Source organism: Furipterus horrens, unplaced genomic scaffold (assembly GCF_987537825.1).
Source record: "Furipterus horrens unplaced genomic scaffold, mFurHor1.1.pri manual_scaffold_2, whole genome shotgun sequence".
NCBI classification, from domain to species: Eukaryota; Metazoa; Chordata; class Mammalia; order Chiroptera; family Furipteridae; genus Furipterus; species Furipterus horrens.
This window is the reverse complement of record NW_028327172.1, coordinates 33656279-33676443: the sequence shown is the minus strand read 5'-3', so window position 1 is coordinate 33676443 and position 20165 is coordinate 33656279. Positions and strand designations below refer to the sequence as shown.

The following is a 20165-nucleotide window of genomic DNA, read 5'->3' as shown; positions in this document are numbered from 1 at the left end:
TTTAATTCCTTTTACATAATATGCTCCTATACTGACAGCTACATGAATCCCGTATCATCTCACATCTTTTCTGTGAGCATAGCACACAGCACTTTTCAATCCAGACAACCACAAGACTGTAAGAATTTACCAGGATAAATTATTCATATGTATATAGACTAGCCCTCCTTTAAGATAATTCATTCCTACAATTGAGCCCCATCTTCAAAAAGTAAGATATTCTTTCAGTTTATTGTAATGGGCCCTGCCATTGTGTTTTTTCACTGGAAATCACAACAAACTGAGGCTTTCTTCTCATCAGCTGATATTTTTTCCTATATTCCCCTTAAGAAAACACACACAAAAAATAAATAAATAAGACTTTAAAAACACAAAAACCTAATAAAAATTCACACTCAAAAGGAGTTAAGAGCTTGTTTACAAACTATAACTTTCATTTCACAATGAGAAGAGTAATAAATAAACCAATACTTACAAATACGCAAAAAAAAAATCAGCCCCAGCACCCAGAAATCACTGGTAAATTGCCTTTGAATTCATGAAAGTGACCTGAAAATTTAGACAGAAAATGAAAAGGTTAAGTAAATTGCCTTTATGTGTTTTAATAAAGAAGTATACATTCTGACTGCAAATCATACTTTTTTAAATCAAGCAGTTGTCCTCATCTATTCTAACACTTTTTCCTAAGATGATAATAACAAAAGAAAGAATTATTTCATTGGTCTACTGCTAAGAATATAATATCTCCGGTCATTATAGCTTTAAAAAAGAAAATGTATCAGTAATAAAGTTGGTGTTTAAAACCTTAAGTAAAAACAAAGGGAAAATATTTTTTTAAAAAAGGAAATACAGGCTTACAAATTACATTTGAAAAAGATGTTTAATTTATGTTTACAAGTTGAAATGAATTAGCTTCACAGAAAATATCTTGGTTGTGTTCAACAAGAATATCTTGTAGGTGGAATAAACATGAAAGGAAGCAGTTTTTGTTCTACCTAAAGCGTGGGACCCATTTACACTCTTAGGTTATACAGAATGTACACAATGCATTCTGTATGAGCTACTACTCAATCCAAAATTCTTTTGCTTGCACACACTTTAATTCTGGTCGAAGAGGTAACAGATGCAACTCAAACACACAGGGCTAGCCTTGTAAAAAGTTTAACTAGCACAATGAGTCACTTTATGCCTCTAAATATCTATGGTTTCCTCTCTCCAGAACCCCCATGCATTAGAAGGTAGTTTGGTAGTTTATTTTTATTGTTTGGTCTAAATACAGCACATTTTTAGTTCCATGAAAACAAAGAAACTTTGTTGCAAAGGCCATATTCTTTGCCAAATGTGAGGATGGCTATAAGCAGTGTTCAAGTGAAAATAATAATGGAGCTTAGGTTCCTAATTTAGGTCAGAAACTTTCCTAGACTCTAGGGATTGGTTAGATTCAATCCTCATTTTTAAAAAATATAACCAGTAAATGTCTAGCTTAGCTAACTTAGTTAGCTAAGTAGATTTAAATAAAATTCATTCTGAAAAAAAAATCTTGATCAAAATCATTTGTAGGAATCACTACTCTCTAAGTTGCACTTACAGCACAAATGGCCATAATAAATTAGGTATTGGCACCTGAATTAAGTTGAGATACAAAATAAATATGGAACTCACCTCTTCCCCACATCCTAAAATATGCTTCTTCCTAAGTGACTCAGATAATTTATTGCACTTTCAAGTAGGATTTATAGATAATGAATCTATCCTGGGTATTTGGACAGCTTTAAGTATTGATGGCTAATATACTCATTAAGATTTCTTCACCAGACCTCCTTCTCGTTGTAGGGAATGATACCTCAGGCCTTCCCAATCCAGTTCCCAGCAACTCTGTAATGCCTGCTTCCATGGATGCAAAAAATACATGAGTCTGGCCAGGGGAAGGTAGCTGTGTCATTTATTTTTGGTATTACACCCTTTTCCTCCTCGTGGCTTTCCGATGTCTTAGGATCCAGGAAAGCAATTTTAACTGGGACATCACACAACCCTGTGTGGACACACTCTGTGTACTTTCAACACCAGCAAAGAATACTGGTTCTGTTATAAACTTTTTTCATATTTAATCCTACCCTGAATAATAAATTATAGCTTTGAAGTTACCCACAAAATAAATCTATAGCAAAATGCTGTATGTCCAAAGCCTAAACTCTGGAAGAATCCAAAAGGGTTTTCAAGTACTTGTACATTTTAAAAAATAATCACACCTTGTCCTTCTAGCAAATATTTTTTTAAAGCATGAATTGAAATTATGCAACATAAAACATCTCATTGCTTCATTTGCATTTAAATGTTGGGAGATAAAATAAAATGGATGCAGAAAATACTGTGGCTATGTGTAGCTCACTTTTTTTTCAATCATTAGACTCTTTATAGTTAATATCTCTAACTCTGGAAATATTTTACATTTGGAACAATTCAGTTCCAGACATTCAGAGCAAATAATACAGTATTCCCTCACTTATTGTGGGTATTACGTTCTAGACACACACACACACACCCCGTGATAGGTGAAAATCCGCGAAGTAGGAACCTTACATTTATTTTAGTACCTATATATATTTTAAGGCTTTATAAACCCTTCCCACACACTTATAAACCATTCCCAGTCCCTTATTAACCTTTCTCACTCCCTTATTAACCTTTTCCACATTTTTATAAACACTACTTATGTTCTTAAACATATTCTACACTCCTAAACCTACATAACTTTAACAACATACATATACAGTAGTACCGCAAAATCCCATGATATAGTGAAAAATCCACGATAATTAAGTACATGTAATATTTTTTTAAATCCCATGATACAGTGAGGCCGCGTTAAGTGAACCGCGATATACAGAGGGACAACTGTATTTTAATATGCATTTATATGAAGTCAACAAATCTCATTTGTCATATAAATGTAGTCTTGCTACATATGTTAAAAGCAGCTCTGAATCTCATTTTCAACTGATTTACACTATTGGTGAATTTTGTAGCAAACAATTAAAAAATAAGCTTTTAAAATCACAGAGTTCATTATTATAACAAAGAGAAAAATAATTTAATACATAGTTTCTTCTGCATAGAATTTAGGACTAAACAAGCAACATATTATGATGGGCAGAGTTAAGAATTAAATCACAAGAATTAACACACTACCCTGACTGGTGTTGCTCAGTGGGTTGGGCTTTGTACTGGAAACCAAAAGGTTGCCGGTTCAATTCCCAGTTGGGGCATGTGCCTGGGCTGTGGGGCAGGTACTGGCTGGGTTGGTGGTGTGCGAGAGGCAACCAATGGATGTTTCTCTCTCACATCAAAGTTTTTCTCCATCTTTTTCTCCCTCCCTTCCCTCTCTCTAAAATAAATAAAATCTTTAAAGAAATAAACAGATAAATAAAAAAGAATTAACATACAACTTGATGCAAGCTACTTCTTTGAGAACTAAAAAATTTAGGCTGAGGAACACATTTCTAAACTAAAAGTGGCTGCTTTGGTCCTGAGAGCAGCACAAAAGTAAGACGACAAAGAAGACAATGCCAAAGCAAATCAGCATCTGTTTTAGAAAAATTAAAATTTGTTTAGTAAAATGAATCCTCAGAACCATAGATTGTTCCATTTTTCTGTTTGCTTATTCACTCATTCAGCAGGTAGTTAGAGATTGCACTGAACAGTCTGAACACACATAAAAATTTTAAAAAATAAAACCATTATGTTTTACACCTAAAATTAATATAATGTCAATTATACCTAATTTTTTTTTATTTTTAATAAATAAATAAATAACCATGGCCTTTCTTCTCAATGATTTTTTAGTCAATGATCCAACCTGGCCACAGACTACTACATCTGACCATGGTGGTGACATGCTTCTGATTATTTGGTCATCAAAGAAATATAAATGTTTTTACCCACAATATTTGAAAAATATTTTTTTAATTGGTCAAAAACTAGTATTGATGAAGGTGTGGAAAATAAACACTTTTCATGTACCATTAATGTCAATCTCCTATAAGTCTGCTATGCTACTTCCAAAAATTATTCTAGGGACTAATCACAAAAAAATAACAATAAGGATATATAGATGTGATATGCGTATGTTCATTAAAGCATTTTCTTAACAGCCAAAAATTGGAAATAACCTACAAACTGGATAAGTAAATTATGATGCATACATATAACACTACTTCTGTAATCATTAAACATTATAATATAAACCTATATTTAGTGACATAAAATTATGGCCACAATATATTGTTGAATAAAAAAGCAAAACTTATAATAAGAACCAATCAATTTATAAAAAATCAAATATGCATACACACACACACACACACAAACCTTTCACAAAGTAAAATACAATTTAACAAAAAATGTTAACATTGAGAAATAGGCTTATTTTTACTTTCTTATACTTATGATTGGTGTGACTAAGATTTTTTTACACTTAATGTGTCTAATTTGTCCTAAAACAATAAAGCTATTTCTAAAATTCTGTGTATCACCTATACATTCAAAAGTAGTCACCCAAATCCTGGCTAACTTGCTATTAATCTGGCAGCAAGAGCCAAATATTAATATTAGTTACACAGACAAAAACCTCTGAATTACAAGACAACTTCAAACAAGTATCTTGACATCAAATAAAGAAACCATAAATATTTTCACAAAAGCATGTCCCACTCTCCCCAAAATAGGTAATAGATCAAAGGTAAACAGCAAATAAAAACACTGCCACCTCCCTGTATAATTAGACTTTAAAAGCTTTCAAGCTAAAATTTTAAATCCTGCTTAAAGCTGACTCAAAGCCACACCCATTTCTTTTTTTATCCTCATTTCTTTTCTAAATTTGCTTTAGCAAGAAGGTTCAAGCATCAAATGGGTGGTTGCATCAGTTTATGTAGAATTTGAACTGATTATAAAAAAATGAAATATGAAAGGAACTGATACCAAGCTAATGCCTAATTTTTAAAATAATGCAATTGCTAATGATTAAGAACCTCACAATAGTGAATGGAAAAATTAGTGTTTAGTTATTGATATTTATATCTCCTAGGGTAAAAGTAAGAGTACTTCTGGGGTGTAAAAGAAGATACTTGACTGAGGTGTCAAGGAAGATAATTTAAGATGCTACTTACTCCAACACTTTGCTTTCCTGGAACAAAAACCTATTTCTTCTAAGAAAGAGGAATTTCTCCTATTCTTAAAGATTTCCAAACATAGGTATTATTAGCCCACTCACAGTAGCCTAATTTATGTATTCTATGCATTCAGCCTATATCTTCAATATGATTTCAGTATTGAGGACCACCATTTAGAAGCGACATTGACAAGTATGCAGAACAGATTGACTAAGAAATTTCACAGGAGCCATTAAAATTGTGGCATGTTCTAAAGATGGTTAGTTGGAATAAACTTTAGAGATCATAAAACTTGTTGGTCTCAGGATTCCTTTAAATTTCTAAAAATTAAAGATTCCCAAAGAGCAATGCTTACATTTATCAATGCTTATCATATTAGAAAAACTAAAGCTAAGAAAAAAATTGTTATTGTGTAACTAATGCACTTAAAATAAAATATATGACTAAATAATCATTTACATGGCAACATAAATAACATACTTTTAAAATATAAGCATATTTACGAAAACAAAAGAACTTGAAGACAGGTACTATTTTGCATTTTTGCAAAAATATCTTAAACACTTGATTTAATAAAAGACAGCTAATTTTCATAGGTGTTACTACATTCAACGTGTGATATGTTGTTCTGGTGGAAGTATATGAAAACTATCCAGCTTCACACAGATATGAAGTTGGAAGGAGGCAGTGTTTTAATAGCCTTTCCACATAATTGTAGCTATTCTTTGACACTATAACAAAATTTGGATGGCTTTGGTGAAGATGGAGGCATAGGTGAACACGCTTCACATCCTCACACAATTGTTAAGGATGACAACTACCTTAAAACAAAGAAAACAACCAGAACTGCCAGAAAATTTAACTGTATGGAAGCCCAACCACCAATGATTTAAAGCAGGGGGAGGGGGAGGGAGAGAAGGGAGATAAGTAAGGGAAGGGTTTAGTCAAAGAACATGTATAAATGACTCATGGACATGGACAACGGGGAGGGATATGATTATGGGAGAAGGGGTGGGCTGGGTGGGGGGGAGCAATGGGGAAAAAAATGGGACAACTGTAATTGAAAAACCAAAAAAAAATTTTTAAAATAAATAAAAATAAAAATAAAATAAAATAAAGGGGGGGTGGATTCATTCAGACAGGTAGGAGGGGAGCAGCCAGGGATCTGGGTAGAACATGATGCAGTGAGGCAGCAATGGGGAGCAACAGCAAGGCAGAGGCTATGACCAGCCAGTTGAACAAGTGGTCCCACATTAGAAAAACCTGGACACCTGGTGAGTGATCCCAGCCTCAGGCTAGACCATTTGGCTCACAGTTCCAGTACTGGGAAAATAAAGTCTCATTGCTTCTGGCTGTGAAAACTAGTGGGATTTGGGGCAGCAGAAGAAACTGCCCATCTCTCAGGACAGTCCATTTAGAGGGACCCCACAAGTCCAGAACAGTCGCAAACCCACCCACTCTGGGTACCATTACCAGGGCAACAGCTAGAGTAACGCCAGTCGCATATGGGAAGTGGGTGAAGTGACTGGAAAAGGGTGAGTGCTAAGCAAGTGGCATTGTTCCTTTTCTGATCTCTGTCGCAAATACAGACCCACAAAGGGGTGAACCTGGTCACCCAGCACTGATGAATACCTAGGGCTCTGCCTCTTACAATGTAATAGATGTGGCAGCACTACCTAATACACAGAGACAAACACTGGAGGCTGTGAAGTTGATACAGAAAAGTATGGCCCAAGTGAAAGATCAGATCAAAACTCCAGGAAAAGGCGATAGCGAACCTGTCAACTGCAGAGTTCTAAACACAGGTAATAAGGATGCTCAGAGAAATGATTGAGTACAGCCACAGAATAAAGAAAAAAATGAAGGCTATACAAAGTGAAATGAAGAAAAATACACAGGGGACCAAAAGTAATGGGAAGGAAGCTGATATTCGAATCGATGACTTAGAACATAAGGAAGAAATAAAGAGTCAACCAGAATAAAAGGAAGAAACAAGAATTCAAATGAGGACAGTTTAAGAAGATTTTAGGATGTCTCCAAAAATGCCAACATACGAATTATAGGGATGCCAGAAGGAGAGGAGGAAGAGCAAGTAAATGAAAACTTATTTGAAAAAATAATGAAAGAAATCTTCTCTGAATAGGCAAAGGAAATAGACATACAAGTCCCGGAAGCACAGAGAGTCCCAAACAAGTTGGACTCAAAGAGGACCACACTAAGACACATCATAATGAAAATGCAAAAGGCTAAAGATGAAGAGAGAATCTTAAAAGCAGCAAGAGAAAAACAGAGAGTAACCTACAAACAAGTTCCCATAAGACCGTCAGCTAATTGGTGAAAAAAAAACTTTACAGGCAGGAAGGGACTGGCAAGAAGTATTCAATGTGATGAAAAACAAGAACTTACAATGAAGATCACTCTATCTAGCAAAACTACCATTTAGAATGGAAGGGCAGATAAAGTGCTTCCCAGACAAGTTAAAGCTAAAGGAGTTCATCATCCCAAGCCCTTATTATACAAAATGTTAAAGGGACTTATTTAAGAAAAAGAAGAACAAAACTATGAACATTAAAGTGACAATAAAATCACAACTATCAACAACTGAATCTAAAAATTAAAAACAAGCTAAGCAAACAACCAGAACAGGAACAGAATCATAGGTATGGGGATCATTTGAAGGATTATCAGCTGGGAGTAGGGAGGGGGAGAAATGGGGGAAAGGTGCAGGGATCAAGAAGCATAATGGGTAGGAACAAAATAGACAGGGGGATGTTAAGAATAGTATAGGAAAGGGTGAAGCCAAAGAATTTACATGCAAGACCCATGGACATGGACTAAGCAATTGGGGGTGGGAGGGGGCTGCTCGACATAAGGTGGGTACTGGGCAAAGAGCAGCAAAGGGGGAATAAATTGAGACAACTATAATAGCATAAGCAATAAAATATATCTAAAAAAATTGACAAGTAATTGTTTCTCAAAGGTTAATTACAATATGTAATCTGAAACCCAAATATCAATGAACTTTTTGTATTCTGTTACTTTAAAACCCACTGGTTTTTAAATTCATCTTTTACCCATGAATGATTTTGTAAAATGCATTGGTTCATTTGGGACATATTTGTTTACTCTGTTGTGCATATCTTTGAAATGTTGACATATTTTATTATTCAATATCTTTAAGAATAAAATGTATTCCTATCATCACAAATCTTATCAGAAGAGCTTTACGTGTTGGGAAGCCATCAAGCTCATGGTGGTAGATTCCAGTTTTACACAGCAAACAGTGTCAATTGATTTTCTTACAGTGGCACAGAAACTTTGCTCATTTTTTAGAATATTTCTGCCAAATATTCAATTTTGAATAACCATTGTGTGTCTGTTAGTCATCCTTTCAAGTAAAACCAATGTCCTAGTAAAAAAAATGCAGTCAGTTCAACTTGCAACTTGATCACACAAGTGATTTTTCTCAAGATAACCACTGTACTTGGGTATGTAGGATAAATGCTTTCTGCATACTCCCCATTTCATCACGGAGGTCAAGAATTAATAAAATCAATTATTTTAATGTTTCATCTACATTGTTAATTTAAACTGGCTACTTTTTCCTGTGAATGATTAAAAAAAAATCAATGACTATTAATATAATTTGATGTCATTGCCCTGGTTTTTTAAGGTACCAGCAGTATTGCCCAAAATTGCTTTGTATCCTCAGTGTAAATGTCAACACTAAAAAAAGGCAAATAGCACACCTTAGTATGATCGAAATAGTTCTGATTTTTCACACCCTTTGAAAGGGTCTTAGGAGTCCCCATGTGTCCACCAACCACATTTTGATAACTGCTTAAATGTGTTCTGAATATCCATTTTGCAGCTTAGGAAACTATCTAGTTCAATATTTTCAAGCCAACAAAGAGATAATATCTATAACAGTGAGTGTAATATGGTAACTACTGATTGAAAGTTGTTTCTCTTTCTTCTTTCCAATGAAAGAATACTAATGATGAGAATTACAATGTGATGGATTTTAGCTCAGTACAGACAAATCTTTAAAAGCAATGGGATAAATTGCCTTACAAAATAGAGATCTGTTGCTGGCTAAGGCTGGGTGACTCTTTGCCAGTGATGCTGTAGAAAGCATTCTTACATTGAGTTGAAAATTGTACTAAAACATAGCTGATTATGTAATCACCTACAAAGCATTTATAAAATTCAAATCTCTGGGCCCCACCCCAAACCTACTGAACCATATCTCTTTGAGTGGGCCAGGAGTTTACATGTTTTAAAAGCTCCACCGGTGATTGTTAAAGCCTGCCCAGTTGTAGATGGTGTTCAAGAACTGCTTTACCGGTTCCTTCTAAAGACTCTAACATGCTAAGATTCTGCAATTTTTTACTTTATCAACACTCACTGGGAAGTATACCATTACATTTTAAAGTAACACTTACTAAGCCTACAACACATTATAGATGGTCAGGATCAAGGTATTTCTGGGTCAAAAAGAAAGAAAGAATGTTGAATTTCATAGGCACACCAGTTCACCTCTGCCCACATGTATAGAAGAATGGTAAATCAGAGATATAATTCCCTAAATTTAACACATTTTCACAGTCCAAACATTTTATTGCTATCCAGAAATAACAATTGAAGATCTGTCTGAATAAGGGTGGTCAGTATAAAGAGTGTCTACATGAAAAATAAATGTGATTACTTAGAAGACAGCATGTCTCCCACTTTACAAAGGTATCTTATTACAATGAGATGAACTAAGACCAAAATATAGACCACAAACTTCCGAAACCTATTTACAAAAACACCATGTGACTAATACATTAAACTCTTTTTTTAAGTCTTGACTACAGAAAAATTCCACATACTTCTTTTTTTTAAGTATATTTTATTGATTATGTTGTTACAGTAGTCCCAATCTTTTCCCCCTTTGCTCCCCTCTGCCCAGTACCCTCCTTCCCTCCAGGAATCCCACCCTCCTTAGTTCATGTCCATTGGTTGTACATATAAGTTCTTCTCCTTCACCCTTTCCTATATTATTCTTAACTTTCTCCTATTTTATACCAACCAATTCTGCTTCTTAATCCCTCCACCATTTCCCAACATTACCCCCTTCCCCCTCCCAGATAATAACCCTCCAAAGGATCCCCCTACCTATGATTCTGTTTTTATTTTGTTTTGCTTAGTTTCATTTTGTTTTTATTTTTTAGATTCAGTTGTTGATAGTTCTGAGTTTGTTGTCATTTGAATGTTCATAGTTTTGATCTTCTTTTTCTTAAGTCCCTTTAACATTTCATATCATAATAGCTTGGTGCTGATGAATGTTTTTAGCTTTACCTTGTCTGGGAGGCACTTTATCTGCCCTTCCATTCTAAATGATAGCTTTGCTAGATAGGGTAATCTTGGTGTAAGTCTTTGCTTTTCATCACCTTGAATACGTCTTGCAAGTCCCTTCTTGCCTGCAAAGTTTCTTTTGAGAAATCAGTTGGTAGTCTAATAGGCACCCCTTTGTAGGTAATTCTCTGCTTTTCTCTTGCTGCTTTTAAGATTCTCTTTATCTTGAGCCTTTGTCATTTTAATGCTGATGTGTCTTGGTGTGGTCCTCTTTGGGTCTAGCTTGTTTGGGACTCTGTGCTTCCTGGACTTCTACGTCTATTTCCTTTGCCAAATTCAGGGAGTTTTCCCTCATTATTTTCTCACATAAGTTTTTAATTTCTTGTTCTTCCTCTTCTTCTCTGGCACCCCTATGGTTTGGATATTGGTATGTTCAAAGCTGTCCCAGAGGTTCCTAAGCCTCTCCTCATATTTTTCAATTTTTGTTTCCTCATTCTGTACTGGTTGACTGTTTTTCTCCCTTATGTTCCAGATCATTGATTTGAACCCTGGTTTCCTTCCTTTCACCATTGGTTTTGTGTGAATTTTCCTTCGTTTCATTTAGCATAGCCTTTACTTCTTCCCTTATGCGTTTGCCATACTTAAGCATATCCATCAATCTAGTGAGCAAATTCTTTTTACATTCCCTCCTATAATTCTTTTTTTAAGTATATTTTGTTGATTGTGTTGTTACAGTAGTACCAATTTTTTCCCCTTTGCTCCCCTCCACCCAGTACCCCTCTTCCCTCCGGCAATCCCACCCCTTCTTAGTTCATGTCCATGGGTCATACATTATTCTTAACTTGCCCCTGTCTATTTTGTACCAACCGATTATTCTTCTTAATCCCTGCACCATTTCCCCATTTCTCTCCCTCTACCCTCCCAGGTGATGACCCTGCAAATGATCCCCACACTTATGATTCTCTTTTTATTCTAGTTTCCTTAGTTGGAGTTTCTTTTTATTTTTTAGACTCACTTGTTGATAGTTGTGGGTTTGTTGTCATTTTAATGTTCATAGTTTTGATCTTCTTTTTAAGGAAGTCCCTTTGACATTTCATGTAATATGGCTTGCTGGTGATGAACTCCTTTAGCTTTACCTTGTCTGGGAAGCACTTCATCTGCCCTTCCATTCCAAATGATAGCTTTGCTGGGTAGAGTAATCCTAGTTGCAGGTTGCCTTTCATCACATTAAATACTGCTTGCCAGTCCCTTCCTGCCTGCAAAGTGTCCTCTGAGAAATCACCGTATAGTCCGATAGGCACCTCCTTGTAGGCAACTCTCTGCCTCTCTCTTGCTGCCCCCAGGACTCTCTCTTTAGCTTTCCCCTTTGTTATTTCAATCATGATGCATCCTGGTGTGGTCCCCTCTGGGTCCAGCTCGCCCGGAGCCCTCCGTGCTTCCCGGGCCTGTTTGCCCATCTCCTTCACCAAATTTGGGAAGTTTTCCTCATTTTTTTCAATTCTTGCTTCCTCATTCTGCACTGGTTGACTGTTTTTTTCTTCCTTATGTTCCAAATCATTTATTTGAACCCCTGTTTCCTTCTTTTCACTATTGGTTTTGTGTGGATTTTCCTTCATGTCACTTAGCATAGCCTTCACTTCTTCCCTTATGCATTCACCATACTGAAGCATATCTGTCAAGCCTGTGAGCTTTTATCACCAGTGTTTTGAACTCTGCACCTGTTAGGTTGTCTATCTCCTCATCACTTAGTTCTCCCACTGGAACCTTGATTCATTCCCCCTTTTGGGCCATACTTCTCTGTATCCTCATCTTGACAGGTTCCTGTGTTTGTTTGCCTCTCTACCTTAGGTAGAACTGTCGCTCTTATTACATTGTAAGGAGCAGAGCCTTAGGTATTATTCAGTACAGAGCCTCCTGTTTCACCACGTTGTGGTGCTGTATGTGGGGGAGGGGTCTCAGAGGGAACAATGCTGCTTGCTCAGCACTTGCCCCTTTTCCAGGCACCTCTCCCACTTCTGTATGGGACTGGCGCCTGTCTAGTTCTTGCCCTGGCCTGCTTTCCCAGAGTGGGTGAGTATGCGTATGTTCTAGGACTGTGGGGGCCCTTTAAACTAGTGGACTCTACTGAGAGACTGGAAGTTTCTTCCTCCGTCCCAACCCCCACTGGTTTGCACAGTCAAAAGCAATGAGGCCTTTTTTTCCCCGGCACTGGGACTGTAAACTGCACAGTCTGGTCTGGTGCTGGGAGAGCTCCCCAGGTGTCCCTCCCAACTTTTTAAAATATGTGACTGCACTTTCCACTGTCCTGCTGCTGTTGCTGCTGCTGCCACCACCACACTGTGTCCTCTCCACCCTGGCTGCACCCCTCCTACCTGTCTGAATGAGTATTTCTTCTTAATATCTTTGTTTGTTGGACTTCCATGCAGCTTGATTTTCTGGAACTTCTGGTTGTCTTTAGTTTTGAAGTAGTGTATTCCTTCTTAGTTGTGGAGGGAGATGCAACGTGTCTGTCTAGGCCTCCATCATGGCCGGAAGTCCCCCCACATACTTCTTAACTTTACACTTTATACAACATAAAGCAGGAAGGCCACTTAACTAGAGTCAAACAAAAATTTGGTAGTGGGTCAAAATGAAATTTGGAATTATTTTTTTGTAATTTTTCACTCAGTAAATTTGTTCTCCTTTAGCTCTTCATTCACGTCCTCTGCTTTTCTTAGCAATATATACTTCTTTGAACTAACACCTATTATCATGTTTTTAATGTACCGTTCTTTTCTTGCAGCCTGCCTGATTTCAGACATATGTGTTATCAACTTAATCACAACAGTCAGAGAAGGTCATGTGTAAGTAGGACTGGAGAAAACAGTGATTATCAAAATGTAATCCTTAGACTCACTATATCACATCACCTGATGTGCTCATTAAAAAAAATTTTTTTAAAGACTTTTGGGTCCCACCCAGACTTATTGATTCAGCAATTCTGAAAGTAGGCTTAAAAACCAATTTTAAAACATAGCCCCCAGGTAGTTCCTATGCTTACTAAAATTCAATAACTGCTGGGTCAAAGGGCCACTGTGTTAAATGTGTGTAAGCTCACAAAAACTTTTGTGCAAATATGAAAATTTTATAACTCTATTAGATGTTTAATCTTACTGAAGATGTTCTCAATGATGTTGCAGTACCTATTTTTTTAATAAGATAATTCTTAAATGTAAGGAAGAATTAGAAATTAGACATGGAATTTAACTTAAAAATTAAGTCTTGATATTTCAGGGTGTTGGTTTTTTTGTTATTTTTGTTTTTAATTTGAGACCAAAATAAGCAGTTCAGGAGCAATTCAATTAACATTTCTGAGAAGAGTCCACAGGACGCATAGCATGAATTGGGATATCTGGGAATACAGAACAATAAAGCAGAATCACAGATCTCAAACTACTGACAATTTGGATTCATTAAGATAAATATTATAGTTAGAATAGTCTCAACATTTGCAGGGCATATCATACCCAGGAAGAGGAAAGGGTTCAAGCCCTGCTGAGTTTTCTCTCCCAAAGTCCTGCTCACAAAATAAAAGTGGCAGAACATTTCAAGAGCAACCATTTAACAAAGCCTCACAAATAAGTACAAATTTTTTACACCCATAGATTTTTTAAATCAGTCTACTATTTTCTGTTGGGTAAACTGCCAAAACAAATGAGGCAGGACTGTTTTTTGTACTTGTTCTATGTAGTTAAATCAAGATAAATGTAAAGACTTCTAAAGCGAGTCCATTTTGACACTCATTTTAAGAAACTCACTTACCACTCTCAGTACCACTCCCTCGTAACCACAGATAATGAGTTCAGTAATGGAGTTCTGTAATTTAAAGTATCAGGCAAGTAACACCAAGTAACTCAGAGGAGTTGACACCGCCTGTTGTGCAAATATGTACTAAGGATGAGATTATAAAAATAACAGCAGCATTATCAACTGGATTCAGACCAGAATAATTTAGGTGTATGCAGAGTCAACATGGTCTGAACTTGGCTACATAGCATGTGTGTAGCACTTTATATTTTTGAAGCACTTCCCAATTTGTCATAAAAATTCAAAAGGGAAATGCTAAAAGAAAAAGAGAAAAAATAAAGATTTGGTGACTATAAACTAATTATCTAGGAGTCTGAATTCTTCCTAATTCTTAAGAGTAAATCCTAGTTACTCATTATTTACTGAATGTTTGCTCTATGCCTGGCACCGTGTTAAGTAAGCACTGGAAAAACAAAAATGAATGAAGCAGAATGGGTAACCTCAAGAAGTTCACAGCCTAAGAAAGGAAACAAATAAGCACAGCTTTGTGTGAAATGTGTTAGGTGAAGAAATCAGATTATAAAACTACATAATCTAGTTTTCTGAAGTAAAGAATATGCATAGAAAATGTGCGTATTATCATTTACTTCCCAAATTTTTGTAAGGACTAGAGATATGAAAATGTTTCCTAGATGGGCTATGCCTCCCATAAATGTAATTTCCTTTTTACTTTTTCCCTGTGACTCTGTGTAAATGTGCCCAAGTCACAATTTAAACAGATGACCTGGTAGCTTATGTAACCACCCACTTTTAAAGAAGAAAAGAGTACATGATGCTAAAGCTGTGTCCTTCGTAATGCTACCCTATCATCACACTCAATAACTAAACACTGCATATCCATGGAGATCTCAGTCATACACTACGGATTAGACTGTCCTCGACCTAATAAGGTCCTGTGCAGAAACAAATTAAGAGTATCATATAAATAGATCCTGCTTATCCTATGGAGAATTGTATATTTTCCATAACAATTTAAAGATTTCACTGTAAAGTCCAGATAAGATCTAGCCTAGCATGTCTGAGGTGGTGTCACTTCCTAAGGGAAAATATAAGGGAAAGCAGGATGAGGTGCTTCCAGATTTACAGAGGAAACAGACATATATCTCACTTAGGACCACATGACAAATTGGTGACAGCTTTCATTTTAAGTCAGAGTTTCCAGTTACCTTGCTTACATCCATTCTCTAAGGAACATAAATGTCTCCCATTACTTCATCTGTAAAATGGGATACTTAACATCACTTGTCTTGTAATATGTCAGTCTTGCTACTTTACTCTCCTATTTAACTCATTTCACAAAAGACATTCTGTAAAATGGAAAAGGGTAAAACTCCTGGATTTTTAAATACATTTCTCCAGTGCCAGCACTTTCCCATCTCCCCAACTCCAATCAACCGCCAATTCCTACATCTTCTTATACTAGAATTTTCCTAATTTCACCTTCTTTTTCTGACCCACGAAGAGATTGATGGAACAGTATGTGTGGGATGGTGGTGGTGATGGTGGTGGTGTGTGTAGATATACATATAAAAAATACCCTACTGCACACTATATAAACTCATTTCCCTACATCAGTTATTTTCAAATGGAATGGCAAAAGTGGCACACTGGTATGCCATAAGAATTTTTAAAACATGCAATACCAGACTATTTAGTCAGGAGCACTAATCTCTTTTCCCTTAGATTGCCAAATAAAAAATGACAACAGCCAACACAGCAATAACCATCCAGTGTGAAAGCCCTGTCTTAAACTATAAATATGAGGCCTGTCCAGAAAAAGTACGACCATTGTTAATATAACAAGAATGTTTTGCATGGCATTGATGTAATCTGGCAGCCAAGGAGAGTGGATTTGTATGCCCATGTGTGAACAATGACAACATCATTGTATTAGTCGGTGAGGGCAGTAGATGCTGTTGAGTGAGCATGTGTACTTTTGCATTCAAAATTACTGAGCAAGTAGAGCAACAAATCTGTACCAAACTTTGCATTAATCTTGAACTTTCCTCCACAGAATCTGTTTGGATGATTCAGAAGATTGCAGCTATGGGCAACTGGTGATTGGCAGCTTTATCACGACAACACGCCATTCATGCAGCATGTCTCATGCAGAGTTTTTTGAGAAAACTTCAAATCACCGAGATGACTCAGCACTGCTATTACCCAGTTTTGGTACTCTGAGACTCCTGGCTTTTCCCAAAACTAAAATCTCCTTTTTTTTAAAATTCCATTTAAATTTATTTTGCTTTGCTTTTTTTTAATATATGGTTTATTGTTTATGCTATTACAGTTGTCCCAATTTCTTTTCCCTTTGTTCTCCTCTACCCAGTGACACCCCTCCCTCCAGTTTTCCCCCCTTAGTCCATGTCCATTGGTTGTGCATATTGTTCTTCTCAACATCTTCCTATCTACTCCACTCCCTCCTGCTATGCTTCCTAATTACTGTACAATCTCCCTCCCTTCCCCCCATCCCCTTCCCACTGACCTCCCCCAAAAATGTTCCCCATAGCTATAATTCTTTTCCAACTCTCGTTGCCTACTTAGTCTGCCTTTGTTTCAATTCCCTAGCTTCTGTTGTTGGTTGCTGTGATACAGTTTTCATTTTAATGTTCATAGTTTTTATCCTCCTTCTCCTAAACCAGTCCCTTTAACATCTCATATAACAGTGGTTTGGATCTGATGAACTCCTTCAGTTTTACTTTGTCCTGGAAGCACTTTCTCGGCCCTTCTATTCTGAATGACAGCTTCACTGGATAGAATAATTGTGGTTGTAGATTTTTCCTTTTCATTACTTTGAATATTTCTTGCCAGTCCCTTCTTGCCTGCAGAGTTCCTTTTGAGAAATCAGCTAATAGTCTTATTGGGACCCCTTTGTATGTAATTCTCTTCTTTTCTCTTGCTGCTTTTAAGATTCTCTCTTTATCCTTAATTTTTGACCTTTTGATTATAATGTGTCTTGGTGTGGTTCTCCCTGGGTCCAGTTTTTTTGGAACACTCTGTGCTTCCTTGATCTGTAAATCTATTTCCTTCCTCAAGTTAGGGAAGTTCTGCTTTATTATTTTTTCACATAATTTTTCAATTTATAGTTTTTCTTCACCTTCTGGCAGCTGTATGATTTGGATGTTGGATCGCTTATAGCTGTCTGATAAGTTTCTGAGTCTCTCCTCATTTTCCTCACTTCTCTTTTCTTCTTTCTGTACTGGTTGACTGTTCCTTCCCTATGTTCCAATTTGTTGATTTGATCCCTGGTTTTCTTCCCCTCACAACTAGTTTCATATGTGTTTTTGTTTGTTTCAGCAGGAATAGCCTTCATTCCTTCCCCATCTTGTTTAAGATCTGCTGTTAGGTCTGTAAGCATTTTTATAACCAAAGCTCTGACCTGAGCCTCAGAAAGATTTCCTATCTGCTGAGCCATTAGATTAGATATTTACTGTCTGGTCAGCTGTGTCACTGGGATCTCTATCATGATCTGTCCCATCCTGACAGTTTTGTGTTTACCTTTGCTTCCTGGGTAGGGCTGTGACACCTCCTACATTATAGGGGGCAGACCCCCGTGCACTCGTCACAACTGGGAGACCCGTCTCACCATGCTGTGGCATTTTCTGTGCGGGTGGGGGTCCAAGATGGCTTCCTGCCATTTACTCTCCGCTGAGAGAGCAGGAGCCTCCTCCTCCATCCCCACCCCCTCCGGGCCTCACAGTCCAAAGCAATGAAGGTCTGCTTTCCCTGGCCTTGGAATCACAAGCTGATGGGTCTGGTCTGCAGCCAGGGGTACTCCCCAGGCACTTCTTGCCTCCCCCTAAATATGGGTGTCTGTGCTTACTGCTGTCCTGCCTCGATCACTGCTGCTGTTGCTGTTGCTGCTCCTGCCGCCATAGACAGCACAGCTTGAACTCTCCTCCCCAGCTTCACCCCTCCTACCTGTCCAGACAAGCACCACTTCTTTATAACTTCATACGTTGGACTTCAATTTATTTTCTGGAACTTCTGGTTATTTCTGGTTTTGCGGTAGTTGTATTCCTTCTTAGTTATGGAGGGAGACAGAGTGTGTCAGTCTAGGCCTCCATTTTGGCTGAAAGTCTCCTGTGTTTGTTTGCTTCTGTGTCCCAGGGAGAGCTGTCACTCCTACTACATTGTAAGGGGCGGAGCCTTAGGTATTCGTCAGTCACAGGCGACCTGTTTCACCACGTTGTCATGCTGTATATGGGGAAGGGGTCTGAGAAGGAACAATGCTGCTTGCTCAGCACTTCTCCCACTTCCGCACCAGACTGGCACCCCTCTAGCTGCTTTATATCTTTGCTTGCTGAACTTACATGCACCTTGATTTTCTGGAACTTCTGGTTGTTTCTAGTTTTGAGGTAGTTGTATTCCTTCTTAGTTGTGGAGGGAGACGCAGCGTATCTATCTATGCCTCCATCTTGGCCGGAAGTTCTAAAATTGCCTTTGAAGGGAAAGAGATTTCAGACCATCATTGAGGCTCAGGAAAATATGATGGGGTAGCTGATGGAAATTGGGAGAACTGTGTGAGTTCCCAAGATGCCTACTTTGAAGAGGACTGAGGCATAATTGTTCTATGTACAATTTTCTTGTATCTGTATGTTTTTCAATAAATGTCTCTATTTTCCATATTACATGGTTGGATATCTTCTGGACAGACCTCGTATATAGCTCATATAAAGCATTGTACCTTATTGGTCATGTTGCATAATAAGGTTGCATCTGATTGGTTAATTCTTGGTACCAGAAATCCTTATATACAAGTATAGACACCTGATTTTTTTTAAAAGTCACTTTGGAGCAAAAGGGGATGGTAATTACTACTATTATTTTTTGGTAAATCAATCAAAATTATACCTATTTTTCAACAGATCATCAATAAATATATATTTTGGTGTGCCACAGAATTTTCGTAATTAGTCTATGTGTGCCATGAGATGAAAAAGGTTGAAAATCGCTGCTCTACATTGTTGCTCTCATGCCAGCATTGGAACAAAAAAGAACTGCCTTTTTTAATGTGAGGAGATGAAAGAATGCACAGAGGTCTCCAATACTCAAATCCAAGCCCTAGATTTCATCCCCATCAACTCTGTTTCTGCAAACTTCACAATTTAAAAAAAAGAAGATAGACATTATTAAGAAAATTCTATAGGCCTAACATTGTTCAATTGATACTTACTTTCTCATTAAATCCTCATAATAACTTTGTGACAGGATTACTATACTCATTTTATAAATTAAAAAAATAACACTGGAACTTAATAGGATTAAATATTCACAAAGGTAGTGCTCAAATTCACAACCTCTAGTTCCAAAGTTAGTACACATTTCATTTTTCATTTAAGTGGCATTCCTTAATAATTTATATTTTACCCTTTTCAAAGCCTATTGGTTCTCATGCTAAAAGAGTTCCTTTTAAAAGAATCTAAATCCTACTATTTCTATATACTGACCCTCCTCCTGTCCTTCAACTGTGATAGATCTTTGGGACAGAACAGGCACTACACAAGTCCACACATCAGCCAATAATACAAAGCCCCCTTCTTCCATCTTCTACCTCAGAGTGTCTCCCAAATAATTTTGCTGTACAGAAGAACCTTTCTTCTAAAAAAAAAAATGAATTAAATATTTACCATATATCTCATATATACAATATGTAAACTAACAAAACCTAAAGACAAATATTGTAAGGTCAAGAATCTTTACGTATTAAATAGATAATTTAAATTTGAGGTGATTTCAAAAATTAAATATACCAGTTTAATTTCTTTCCAAAAGTAAAATAATCTTAATGACCTTTAGATTTAACATGTG

At 36.8% G+C, this 20165-nt stretch overlaps 1 protein-coding gene across 11 annotated transcripts in view; it reads right to left on the bottom strand.

Annotated features, from left to right (window-relative positions):
- Nucleotides 1-20165, bottom strand: part of SOX6 (SRY-box transcription factor 6) — a 611663-nt gene that overhangs the window by 501681 nt on the left and 89817 nt on the right. For all 11 annotated transcript variants that reach the window (XM_090263661.1, XM_090263689.1, XM_090263681.1 and 8 more), the window contains exon 2: nt 476-549. The gene's annotated coding sequence lies outside the window, so the exon portion shown is untranslated. The remainder of the gene's footprint in view (nt 1-475; nt 550-20165) is intronic.